The sequence below is a fragment of the Perca fluviatilis genome, chromosome 21 (genome assembly GCF_010015445.1).
Source record: "Perca fluviatilis chromosome 21, GENO_Pfluv_1.0, whole genome shotgun sequence".
In the NCBI taxonomy this organism is placed as follows: Eukaryota; Metazoa; Chordata; class Actinopteri; order Perciformes; family Percidae; genus Perca; species Perca fluviatilis.
In genome coordinates, this window is record NC_053132.1 from 5,923,029 (window position 1) to 5,936,695 (window position 13,667).

The following is a 13,667-nucleotide window of genomic DNA, read 5'->3' on the forward strand; positions in this document are numbered from 1 at the left end:
TATTACTTCTCGTCTCTTCGGTGCGTTCCGAGGCGCTTTTTGGACAAACTCGGGGAGACCGATCAGTCCGACTGGCTTTTCTGCCGAGGGTCGGCCGTCTGGTCGGTGTGTCTGGGTCTTAATGGGCACCCCCCCCCCCCCCCAACGTTGAAACAAAACCATACGCCCTTGCTGATACCAGTAATAAAGTGGTCTGGGCATGCCCAGCCCGGTGGGTTGGGGGGGAGGGAGGGGAGGGGGGGAGGAGGAAGGGAAGAGAGGGAGAGTGGAAGAGTGGAAGATGTTTGAGAGCGGCGTGGGAGCGGCGGAGCAGTGAAGACACCGACGAAGATCTGTCCATTTCATCGCGTCTGTTTCCACCTGACGTGAAAGAGACCTCCCCCCCTCCCTCTCCTTCTCCTTCTCCCCTCCACACACACACACACACACACACTGATCACACACGGATCTGGAGGAAGCGGATATATATGTGGACCGCAGTGTCTCATTTGCAGCATCTCATCACCATCTCTGGGAGAAAAACGCTGCTGCTGCTCCAGAGATAACACCCCGTGTTCTGGTGAGTAGACTCCTCTCTGTAGCCAGCCGCGTTCGTGTTAGTCAAGGAATGACGGGTTTTTTCAGCAGCTCGTTGCGGGTTTTTTTTTTAGCGTGTTTGTTGCCCCTACGTGCAGAATTTAAGTGCACAACTTGAGCCACGTACTGTAGAGAGAGAGAGGGAGAGAGGGGGGGAGAGAGAGAGAGAGAGTGTGTGCACTGCATCACTGACACATCCAGCCGGACCTGTAGGAGGCAGAGCCCCCGGAGACACCTCACAAACACGGCTGCCGTTGACGCATCTGTGCGTGCCGCGCACAGCCCCGCATAGCCTCAGCTTAAGTTTCGCCCTTGGCAGGAAAAGTTGGCACTGTGAGTGTTTAATCTAAGGTGAGTGTGTACGTGAGAAGGTTTTAGATAAGTTTGTGTGCACCTGAACACACACACACACACACACACACACAGGACACACAGGTGAATGCAGGTATGCTGTGTTTTGAATCATATCTTCTAAAAGGTGATTTTGGGCTATCCTCTAAGATATATAGGCTACATTTGTTTTTTGTTTTTGCCTAAAATAATGAGATTTCATTTTTGAATGAATGCAAAAAAAAAATATAGTGATATCTTACTGCAGATGTTTTCTGCATTGCATAATTTGGCGTATCAGTCAAAACAATCACAAACTTTTCAATCCATTCAAAAGACTTCTCTTGCTTTTCATGAATGAAATCTAAACCAGAAACGACCGATTAGTCGATTGGACAGTATATTCATCTGCAACCCTTTTGATATTCTATCAATGTTTTTTTTATAAACCAACGTGTACTGGTTCCAGGACAAACTGTTCATCCATTCATAGACCTTTCTAGATTCTACATAAATTAAATCTAAAGCTAAAACAATTAGTCGATTAATCGATTAGTCGATCGGTAGAAAAATTAAGCTGCAACATTTTTTTTTTTTAAATTGACTAGTTCCAGCTACTCAAATTTGAATATACTTTATCCTGGTTATCTTCTTTGATAGTACAGTTAGTCAAATGTAAAGGCCATTTTCCGAATTTGCTGACATTTCACAAACCAAACAATCAATTGAGAAAAATAGTCAGAAAATGAATGAATAATGAAAATAATTGGTCGATGCAGCCCTAATGAAACCCAATTCTTTGGCTGTATGCGAATGCATGCTCCTGATGATAAATGACACTGCAGGAAAAGTGTCTTCTCTGCAGCTCAGAGAGGACAGAGCTGCATGTCCTGTTGAAGACTCTGTCAAATGCCCCCGTATAAGTTAACCGGAGAGCAGATCCATTCCCCCGCCGGCCGCCAAGGGCAGCTGGAAGCATTTTGTCTTCATTTGTTGCAGTTTATGAATTCCCCCATCTGGGGCTCAGTCTAGACTTTCAGTGAACGTACGGTGGGGGTAAAAAAAAGACTCTATTCTTCTCACCTTTCCAGGAGAGAAGTAAAACACGCACACACACACACACACACACAGAAACACATACATCGACTCCGACACGTCTGCAGGGCTGTTTGTCAGCGCGTCTCTCTCTGTGGAACCAGCTGCACACGCGATCTGCTTGTGTTAGTCACATTGCAGATATAAAACGTCATGTTGCTTTAGTTCTTTCATTGCTGTGACAATCAGGATCAATTTCAGCATCTTGTGTAGTTGATCAGGGATTGCTAAATGAGTTCACAAGAGTGAAAAAGTTGAAGGACAAGGTCAAAGACCAAAGCTACATCTACACTACTACTTTTTGGTTTAAAGATCCCATGGCATGAACATTTCACTTTATGAGGTTTTTTAACATTAATATGCGTTCCCCCAGCCTGCCTATGGTCCCCCAGTGGCTAGAAATGGTGATAGGTGTAAACCGAGCCCTGGGTATCCTGCTCTGCCTTTGAGAAAATGAAAGCTCAGATGGGCCGATCTGGAATCTTCTCCTTATGAGGTCATAAGGAGCAAGGTTACCTCCCCTTTCTCTGCTTTGCCCGCCCAGAGAATTTGGCCCACCCATGAGAGAGAGAGAGACATCATGGCTTTCAAACGAGCGAAGTGGCAGTTGGTCAAGGCCGTTGAAAACGGCGTGGTATTTTAACCTAACCAAGTAGATTTGTTGCCTAAACAGGTTCTGGCCTGCAGGCGCACTAATCACTCGTGTTGCTAATGACATCCATAGGATATAGCACGAAAAATTGTGCATAACCTTTTGTAAGATATCCTACGTTGTCCTTGAAGATGTAAATCTTGTGGCCGGGTTAGCTCAGCTTAGACTCCGACCTGCGGCCCTTTGCTGCATGTCATTCCCCCCTCTCTCTCCCCTTTCGTGTCTTCAGCTGTCTTATGGAAATAAAGGCCTAAAATGCCCGAAAAAATAATCACAGTGACAACTGGTCACAAATATAGTTTTATATTTAAAGGCTATATATTAAATAAGACTCAGCATTTTCCTTAAACACCTGGGATCTGTAGTTTTTATCAAACCTTACTTAAATAGGAGGAAGTATTGTGTTTGTTGGGGATTACTTTCAGCTGCGGATGAACACACATTTGTTGATCTAGTGAATATTAACAGCAGCAGGATGTGTATTTTCCTGACAGCCACGACACCAATGCCTTTAATGATTGTGTACCCCTAATTTTTCATGCAGTCGTTGAACAATGTGATACATCTGCTGGCACCTTATTAACCTCATAAACAGAGCTTGTGTTGGCCTTGTTTTGTAGCTTGGAACGTAACAGCCTGAATCAGCAAACAAGCGTCAATGAGCACAACAACATCAGACAAATTAAGAAATAAGAGGTGTGGGCACAGATTAACATCTCCTCCTCCAGAGAGCTAAACCAAGCTCAACGGCACAGAGGAAGAAGGTACATCAGGATCAATTCATTGTTGGTTGTGTTTTATTATTAAATGAAATGGCAATAATAGAGCTGCAAAGATGAATCTATTAGTTGTCAACTGTTAAATTAAACGCCAACTGTTTTGATCATTGATTAATCGGTTTGTCATTTCCGTCTCCGGTCTCCTGGATGAAAGTCCTGGGTTGTCCCATCCACCACCCCAACCTCCCTATGCGGATTTTCGGGCTTTCACACTACTCGCTACCGTAGTAGCTCTTAATGCTACGTCATCTTCTCATTGACTTTACATTGGCATTGTTTTCCGTGGTGGCCACACAGAGTTTTCACACATTTGACAACAGTTCGTGATCATTTCACAGAATTCTGTGAGACCGGGCTGTGACCGGGCTGTCTTGGGCTTCGGGAAACACTGATCCGCATTTTTTTTCTGACATTTTATAGACCAAACAACTAATAGATTAATAAAGCAAATAATCAACAGATTAATCAACAATGAAAACACTAGTTGCAGCCCTAGACAAAAATAAAAACGCAGAATATCGGCCTGCTTATCCTTCAGTTAGAGGACACAAGGTTGTGTTGTTGGAAGAAGGACACACACACATGCCTGTGTGAGAGCTGTGATAACAAAGTGGTTAGCGCTAACAATGTTTGGGCTCCCATCCGTTCTTATTGGAAGATTTAGATAGTCAGCCCCTCTGCTCGCCTGTTGTCAATGGTGCTGAGAAAACAGCATTAGTGAGCAAAGCGGTCTTGAATTACCGTTTTTGTCTCCTTCCCACGTCTGTTTTTACTTCTTCCTACACTCGCTCACTCTTTGCTCCCTCTCACTACCGCCTCTGTCTTTTTGTCATCATTTGCTCACAGCTTTTTGGTTGCCTTTTTTGTTTCAAAGAACTGAGCAGATTTCGCGAGCACAACAGTGAAGTCAGTGCAAGTGTAATGAAGAGCTATACGCTGTGTTTTCTGCTCGTAATATCCAGCGCTGAAAGCCAAGAATATACGTTTTCAGAGGTGTGACAGTGGGAGTGTTTAGGAGGTGAGAGCGCTGGCAATGAAAGGGGCCTTTTAGCATTTGGATGGGAGTGAGCGTGTGTGATGATGGCGGCCATTAGCATTTTACAATCCTGCTGTGTGTCCGTGTAATGAGTGGTCGTCTGCTGCTAGCTGCTCCAGTCTGCGAGGCCTTTTCTGTGTGTTGGCTGTGGTGCAGATGGAGAGCTTTGCAGGGGCTTGGGTCCTGTGGGATTAATAAAACGCAAATCTGTTGTAAAGGCGCTTTCTACTGACCTTTTTTCAAAACTGTGTGTTCTATTTATTATAGGTTGTATTTATTATTTAGAGGGTCTATTTTAGCTGAAACACTGCAAATGTCATTTATTGTGTACACTGCTGGGCCTGGGTCACACATTTTGTTCCGTTACGTTTTAACATGCTTGAATGACGATAATCCAATCTGAATCTGTATTTGAAACGCCTTCTTAGTGTTGTGTCGTGCTGCTCACTCAGGAACAGTTCAATATGAGTATTGGGGGATATACAGGCTTCAATCTTGGCTGTTTGGTAACATTTGGATGCCAGTAATTGATTTTCCTGACGCTTGATAGCCCACAACGTCTCGCTGTGTGTCCAGCAGCAAGTGATATCACAGTTTATCTAGTTCCAAGTGGTTCAATCAAGAAGCAGAGTTACATAAATTACTCAGGTAAAAATCCTCTGCTTTAATGGAAAAATTCTAGTATTTTTTTAGGTTTTAAGTGTCCAGCATGCCTTTTCACAACTGCTTGTTGGATGGTAAAATAACTTCGGAAACCGCCTCCCTCCACACCTTTCTGACGTCGGATTAAGATAAGATAAAACTTTATTTATCCCTGAGGTAAATTGCTGCAGTTTGCTCTTTTACATCCTTAGCCTGTGTATCTCATTACAGGCACCTCATTAGATGGACAATACAGGACGATGAATCCAAGATCTAATTAAACATCTCCTCTGTGAATAGTCGGAGCAGGCATTTGCTGCAGTTGCAATACAAAGAGGGAATATAAAGAATGAAGATATAAAATGTTGGAGGGGGCTGAGTCCAACCACTTCTGTAACTTTACGAAACCGCTAATCCGACATTCACACTTAACGCTGGGATTGGTCAGCTGTACAGAGGTGAGAAAGGATTATTTTTTTTTTTTTCTAAAGCTGTTTTCTCCCAGATGAACTCCGAACAATATCCGACAAATCAGGTGCGGGCATTGTCTGTAGCACACAACAGGAGATTGTCTGAGTTTGTGTCAGACCCGTTCTCACTTACAGGAAATCCTCCGTTTGGTTTAGATGAGGGGTGGCGCCTGGGTAGAGCGTGCAGTACGCATGGACATGACGTGGATCACGTAGCCGGTTTGTGGTCATTAACAAACCGAGTCTCTTGCCGTTACTTGAATTTGTCTGATGATTCCAGCTTCCTAACCTGATGCGCCAGATGGTTTGTTACACAGAACCATCTGAGGAGCTGTCATTGATAAAAACTGTTTGAAAAAAGGCAGCCACTTTAAAAAAAATACCTGGCCGGTGATTGGGTGAACCATCTGGCTATCATGTCCGGTCCGTGTAACGCTTATCAGTTCAATTTTCTAAGCACAAACGGACATTTGGAAAAACAGAAGAATGGGTTCCAATATCCAATTTTTCATTTTTTTCCGCCTTGACAATTTTTTTTTCTCCAATTTTCTGTTTTTATTCAGAGGATCAGAAATTTTGAAAATTACAAAATTGCGTCTGGGCTCCAATTATTCCATACTGCCATGGTATTCTTTCCCTCGTTCCGCCTAGCTACGCCCTGCTAAGATGGACTGCCCAGATGGATTGCTTCACATTTGCTCGGCATATCCATCTGGGAACTTTCCGTTGGAGAACTTTTGGGAAGGGGCGAAAATACTGGTTAGCTGATTGGATGAACCATCTGTCTATCACCTATGTTGGTGGTAGACGGGCCAAATCAATCAATCAGATCCACGAAGCGTATGAAAATATAACCACAAGCCAGGCTAACCCTGCTGCTGCAGGCAAAGCATAGCTTGTTAGCTCAGCAAGCAAGCAACATGTCGGTAAAGGATATTTGCCGTTTGTGTAACGAGAATTTAGGAATAAAAGGCACCCTTTCAGGTTCCCGGACCGCTGTCTGAAAATCCTGGTTAGCTGATTGGATAAACCATCTGTCTATCACCACCTAACCCACCTCAAAACCAACGCTGATTGGCCCGGTCGTTTGGCGAGCGGCTCCAAATTTTCTCTATCTCATGATGCCAGACTGATCTGCGAGTGGAAAACTGGAGCTCGCGAGATCAGGACGGTCTCACGAGGCTAACGCCCTGCCCCCCCCCACCCCCCCACTCGAAACCATCAGTTGCACCTCTGACCCCAAAGTCTATCAGTTTTTGTTTTCTTTTGTCCATATGCAGTGAATGACCTGCATATTCCACAAAGTAGAGGAAGAGAATACCATGGCAGTATTGAATAATTGAAGCTCAGACGCAATTTTGTGATTTTATCGTTTATCTAATTTCTGATCCTCTGAATAAAGAACAGAAAATTGGAAAAACAGGTTAAAGATTTTTTAATTTTTTTAGTTGTCAAGGTGGAAAAAAATGAAAAATTGGATATTTGAACCCATTTTTCTATTTTTCCAAATGTCCGTTTGTGCTTAGAAAATTGAACTGATAAGCGTTACACTGACCATGTCCGCCACTGTTGTTTTGAACAAACAGTCACGCTGTAGCAACCAGAAACTCTTCATCAGATCGGAAACAAACGCATAACTTGAAGCCCCGGAGCACGTTCAATCTCAAAATTGCGTGCACCGTTTTGCTACGCTTTCTGGAAAAAAATCTCCCTTGGGACAAATAATGAAATGTTGAATCCAGGGGCGGGGCTAGAAGGGAGGCACGGGATTTGCCCCCCCCATAGTGTCCCCACATTGGATATACAATTTGTTTAAATTAATATTTCCTATATTTCTAAGCAGCTTTTCTATGCTGTATTCTAATAAAATGTCCCCCCCAACTGCTGGAATCGCCCCTGGTTGAATCTTTATTATTGTTTTTAAGATTATTTTTTGGGGCATTTTCAGCCTTCAGCTGAAGACATTAAAGGGGAGAGAGAGGGGGGGAATGACATGCTGCAAAGGGCTGCAGGTCGGAGTTGAACACGGGCCCGCTGCGTCGAGGAGTAAACCTCTATATATGGGCGCCCGCTCTACCAACTGAGCTATCCGGGCGCCTCCCTGGATGCATCTTGACCGAAGTTAAGGAAAATCGGTTGATTTTCTGTCGCTCGCCTAATCGTTTTACCACTAATCAAAATGTAGGCTTCTGTGGGGAGTGAAGAACAGATTGAAAGAAAGAGGAGCTCCAATCCTGATCGCCCACTTGTCACATCCAAGGAGTTTATTTTTAAAACATCCTCCCCATCGATCAATGAGTGCCATTGTTTGTCTCAGCCAGACTCTCAAGTTCACTCACAGAGCTCGCCATTGCCCGATGGAGGCAATCAACGTAATCTTTTAATTTGATTGTCCTTAACGTTGTTTGTCTGAAATGGAGCAGCGGTCGAGATGTTGTGTGACTTTCCTAGCGGCTCCTGAAAGCGGCTCCCCGCTTTTAAAGACTGCCTCAGGAGTGCTGACGCTGCTGTTGGGTGTAAAAGCTGACTTGGTGGTGTTTGGTGCAGTCTGCAGAGATGGGATAATCACTGCATGTCATCTTCACCTGTAATCTCATACGCTCACAGAGGGAGACTGTTGACTTTAGTGCTTTTATTGAGCCAGACTTTGAGGAACAGATTTTGATCGATGAATCCCACGTCAGAGGCATGTCATTGTCAAACATCTCCAAACTTTTCAAGGTATTACTGTAAGTACTGTAAGTATAAGCTGCTTGAGCTGTGAGGTTGCCTGATTCATTTTCTGTCTTCTTAGAGGACCCGACTAGCTGATATTGTTACTCAGAGTCAGACGTGATCCTCCACTCAGGAGGACGCTGTATGTTGAGCGCCAGACTTTTGCTGAGGTTTCTGCTGTGGCTTTATTTAGATGAACGAGCTGCCTGCTCCAAGGGCTGAGTGGAGGTCAAAGATAAATGCTACAATGCTTACATTTGTTGACAATAAGAAAACTATCAAATACCGCCAAACTTTTCTTTTAATGCGCGTTTATTTTCCTTAATGGGGGACAGTCTGTATGTTTATCTATGTCTCTATATTAGCCTGTTATCTGTTTATGTCTGAGTGTGTTTGACCTTTTGCCTCCAATAATGTCCATCTGTCTGCAGTTTATTTCTTTGGCTCCCTCCTGTCTCCTTCTCCTTTACCTCCGACATCCCCTTTAACTGCAGCTAAATAATAAATAATGGTTATAGACTAATATTCATTCAGTCAGTCAGTCAGTCAATCTTTACTTAAAGGTGGTCAAATCAGAGTTGTTTACACTCTTTTACATGCGCGTAGAACAATAAAAGGAGAAGCGTTGCATAAAAAGAAAGTGTTTGTGGGGGGGTTTTAGTGAGAAAGATAGTCAGCATTTAAAGAGTTTAGATGGTGTTTTTTTTTTTTACTTTCCAAGACCAAAAACAAAAGAGCTAGGAATGAATTCAGAAGTGTGTTTGTCCGCTCTGACGTAAGGTGCAATCGTTAGCATGCCCAGCTAACTAGCTTACTAGCTACAGTAGAAACGGAGCGTTATTTCCAAAGCTAATTACACCATTAGCTAAAACTACATTAGCTTGTGGGGTTACGTGTGTTACATGCGTTCCTTTGTAACGTCTCCTCAGACAGAAACGTGTTTTTTTTTCCTTGTACCTGTCAGGAGTTAGCTAATCGACCGTTAGCATGTCAGAGTCTCAGTTTCTGCTATAGAGGGAAACCTTTGCCTTTCACTTTCTGTAGAATATCAATTAGTGGGGATGGGATGCCTAAAGGGGAGTTTTGTAGCTTTTTTTGTGATTTAAGATATTAATACATCAAGGCAGTGATCTCGATGTCTGTAACAGAGTGAAATATCTAGGGCATTTTGTTACAGACAGTTTAGTATGTGTTCTGATGCTGTAAAAATGTTTAATGATGCTTTGTTTAAAGCGCATTGTACACCTCTGTATACTAGAGCTGTCAGCCCTACTATATACTGCACACATGTAGGTTAATAACAAGAAAGGAAGCATGAAAAGATTACAGGTAGCATATAATTATGCTTTGAGAATAGTACTTAAAAGGCTTAGATGGGGTAGTGCTAGTGAGATGTTTGTGTCTGCACGAGTTAATAAGCTGTAAGAAATCTTGTGTACAAATTTATCCGCCGACTTAATGCGTTTATGAATGAGATTATCTTGATTATATCCAACATCAGATTCAGTACTGTTGTCAGTCTCAGATATGGAGACACCGGCACAAATGCCTCTTTTTATCAGAATCAGAATCAGAAAGGGTTTTATTGCCAAGTACGTTTTTTAACACATACAAGGAATTTGATTTGGTGTTGTTGGTGGCCATCACACATTCTCTAAATGGAATATTAAACAATATAAGTATAAGTATAAACAATATAAGTATAAGTATATGTACACTGTCGTCTAAGAGTATAGACAAGGTATTTAAATATGTATTTTTATACTTTATATCATGAAATTGTATTATGTCTCTTGGATTATGTATTACGCGTTGTGTGTATTGTGCTGTCACTTCATTGGACCATGAGTCCGTAATAAAGTCTTATATAATACAGGTGCGTTTCTTTACCGAGTGCAGCTTTAACTGAACCTGACAAGCCAGACCCACATCCAGACGTTGGGTCTGGGAACTCACCATTGGCAGAGCTCAATCCGAGGGGCGGGATAAACGGTTGTCTTTCAAATTCCCTCTGTACGCAATAGGATAGCATTACAACCAATCAGAGCAACGCAGATGGTAGCGGAGCTAGTTGATAGATTTAACTTTTGCTTGTCGGCAAAACTCCGAACACATCTTCCTTTTTTAAGAATGACTTCAGTGCCGTTCTTTGTTCTTTTCTCAAAGAAAAGCTGAACTCCAAGTCCTCCAGAGTTGCGGCCAAAGCCGATTCCAAAGACTGCTGTTCGCCAGCAGCAGCAGCCATCTTCTTTGTTTTCAAGTAGCGGGGAATTCACGCAGAACCGTCGCAACTCTGCCGTCATTATGTTAAGCCCCGCCCACCGACTCTATACACAATGTGATTGGCCTGACTAGAGTTTGTTTTTTCTGGCTCGCGAGCCAACGGAGAGTTACTAGACAACCCTGGCTGCAAATTACATTTTCTAGGCTAGCCTTATCTAAAACTTGTGCTTGGATTTGGTCATAAATGACAACATTGTGTAAAACCTTCAATGAATCAGGGATTGGAGGTAGTTTTATATTTATGAAACAAGTCCTATAGCTAGTGTGGATGTTGAGTCAACATGTACTGTACCTTCTTATGAAGATAAAATAAGACTGGAAAAGTGTTTTTCTTTTTGCTTCCTTGCTTCTCTTTAATATTTCAGTGGAGTGAGAGCGAGCCACTCCTTTCTCTCTCATGTTTTCAGACTCTATAAGAGGTCTCTGATACATCATATCTCACAAATGGCACTCTTTTTTTTTTTCTTTTTTCGTCCCTCTTAAAAAACTGAGTTACTGAATATTTGAATGAAAATTATTTACTTCCACAGCATTCAGAGGAACTATGATGTCACTCTTTATGCTCTATTAAATTATTTAAAAACTGGCACAAAATATAACATAAAGCAAAAAAAAACACTGACATATGTGCCAAATATAGATGTTACATAACATGGTCGAAGGTTTGTGGACCGTTGAACATTGCTAAACCATGAACTACAGTCCCAGAACAAAAGTACACAAAGTACTGTTACTATACGTGTCCATATCATTTTGTCGACATACTGTAGTTCTGTCAGATTTTGGAGGTAAAGATGGGGCAGGTTTGGATTTTTTCTTTTAAAAGTCTTTAGTTGTGAAGTTTAATTTAAAGTTTGTTTTTTGGGAACTTTATTGTCCAGAAAATGGGACCTTGTCTTTGGCTTCACCACAATAAAAACACCACAAGACTTAATGAAGAAAGACATCAGAATGGCACCTTCTATCAACATGAGATTTAAAACCGTTAAAAACTGTTATAAAGTCAACATTTAAGAATAAAATTCGGAATGACCAATAATGCTCGTCAATCTCAGGAGGCAGGAGAGATGAGAGAAAATTAAAAGTTTACTCTAATAAAATCAAGAATACATTTGTTGTCATATTTTATCTTTATCTATCTGCTCTTGCCTAGGGGATCGTTCATTTTTATTTATATTGATACCATTTTCGAGACGACAAATTCTTAATCTTAACAGGACTGTTATTGCTTTTATTGCAAAAAGTCTGTAACTGTTTGATTTCTCCTGTCTCAGTCGCTGTTTTTGTTTCAACGAGATGATTAGGCGGTCCACAGTGCTCTCGGCCGGTCCGACTATGTTTTGAATGATTTGCGGTGGGGAGGCTAGTCTTTACTTATGGTCTTTACGCACACACTGATCTCGCAAATCATTTTTCCTGTTCGCGCACGTATCTATTTTTAGACATAACGTTATATGATCCACTAGTCTCGATAGCAGTATCGATAAGCTCGGACCTTATTGGTTTTCAGGTTTTGAGAAATTTGAAACCATGTCTTTAATAGAACCGGGTCTCGAGAGCCATCCCTCCTCGTGCCACCCTGTCTCCAGAAAAAATTTAGTACGTATGTAGTTACGTACATTAAAATACAATGTCGTAACTACATTGTATTTTCCAGCGACTGGCGCATGTTGTAAAATGGTTGATGTTTTAAAGCTTTAGTGCGTAACGTTTTGATATTAATGAACGTCTGTTACATTCAAGCCATCGCCAAATGAGTTGCTACAAAGCTACAGTGCCTTGCGAAAGTATTCGGCCCCCTTGAACGTTTCGACCTTTTGCCACATTTCAGGCCTCAAACATAAAGATATAAAACTGTAATTTTTTGTGAAGAATCAACAACAAGTGGGTCCCAATTATGAAGTGGAACGAAATTCATTGGCTATTTCGAACTTTTTAACAAATAAAAAACTGAAAAAGTGGGCGTGCAAAATTATTCAGCCCCTTTACTTTCAGTGCAGCAAACTCTCTCCAGAAGTTCAGTGAGGATCTCTGAATGATCCAATGTTGACCTAAATGACTAATGATGATAAATAGAATCCAGCTGTGTGTAATCAAGTCTCCGTATAAATGCACCTGCTCTGTGATAGTCTCAGAGGTCCGTGTAAAAGCGCAGAGAGCATCATGAAGAACAAGGAACACACCAGGCAGGTCCGAGATACTGTTGTGGAGAAGTTTAAAGGCCGGATTGGATACAAAAAGATTTCCCAAGCTTTAAACATCCCAAGGAGCACTTTGCAAGCGATAATATTGAAATGGAAGGAGTATCAGACCACTACAAATCTGAAGACCCGGCCGTCCCTCTAAACTTTCAGCTCATACAATGAGAAGACTGATCAGAGATGCAGCCAAGAGGCCCATGATCACTCTGGATGAACTGCAGAGATCTACAGCTGAGGTGGGAGACTCTGTCCATAGGACAACAATCCGTGTATACTGCACAAATCTGGCCTTTATGGAAGAGTGGCAAGAAGAAAGCCATTTCTTAAAGATATCCATAAAAGTGTCGTTTAAAGTTTGCCAAAAGCCACCTGGGAGACACACCAAACATGTGGAAGAAGGTGCTGTGGTCAGATGAAACCAAAATCGAACTTTTGGCAACAATGCAAAACGTTTTGTTTGGCGTAAAAGCAACACAGCTCATCACCCTGAACACACCATCCCCACTGTCAAACATTGGTGGTGGCAGCATCATGGTTTGGGCCTGCTTTTCTTCAGCAGGGACAGGGAAGATGGTTAAAATTGATGGGAAGATGGATGGAGCCAAATACAGGACCATTCTGGAAGAAAACCTGATGGAGTCTGCAAAAGACCTGAGACTGGGACGGAGATTTGTCTTCCAACAAGACAATGATCCAAAACATAAAGCAAAATCTACAATGGAATGGTTCACAAATAAACATATCCAGGTGTTAGAATGGCCAAGTCAAAGTCCAGACCTGAATCCAATCGAGAATCTGTGGAAAGAACTGAAAACTGCTGTTCACAAACGCTCTCCATCCAACCTCACTGAGCTCGAGCTGTTTTGCAAGGAGGAATGGGCAAAAATG

At 42.2% G+C, this 13,667-nt stretch overlaps 1 protein-coding gene across 2 annotated transcripts in view; it reads left to right on the top strand.

Moving 5' to 3' along the window:
* Positions 1–312: 312 nt before the first annotated feature.
* LOC120551191 (PH and SEC7 domain-containing protein 1-like) overlaps positions 313–13,667 on the top strand; it is a 95,826-nt gene continuing 82,471 nt past the window's right edge. The window contains exon 1 of one of the 2 annotated variants that reach the window (XM_039788415.1): positions 313–559. The gene's annotated coding sequence lies outside the window, so the exon portion shown is untranslated. Of the gene's footprint in view, positions 560–720; positions 928–13,667 lie in introns of those variants that run through there. The other variant, XM_039788417.1, reaches the window with a different exon arrangement.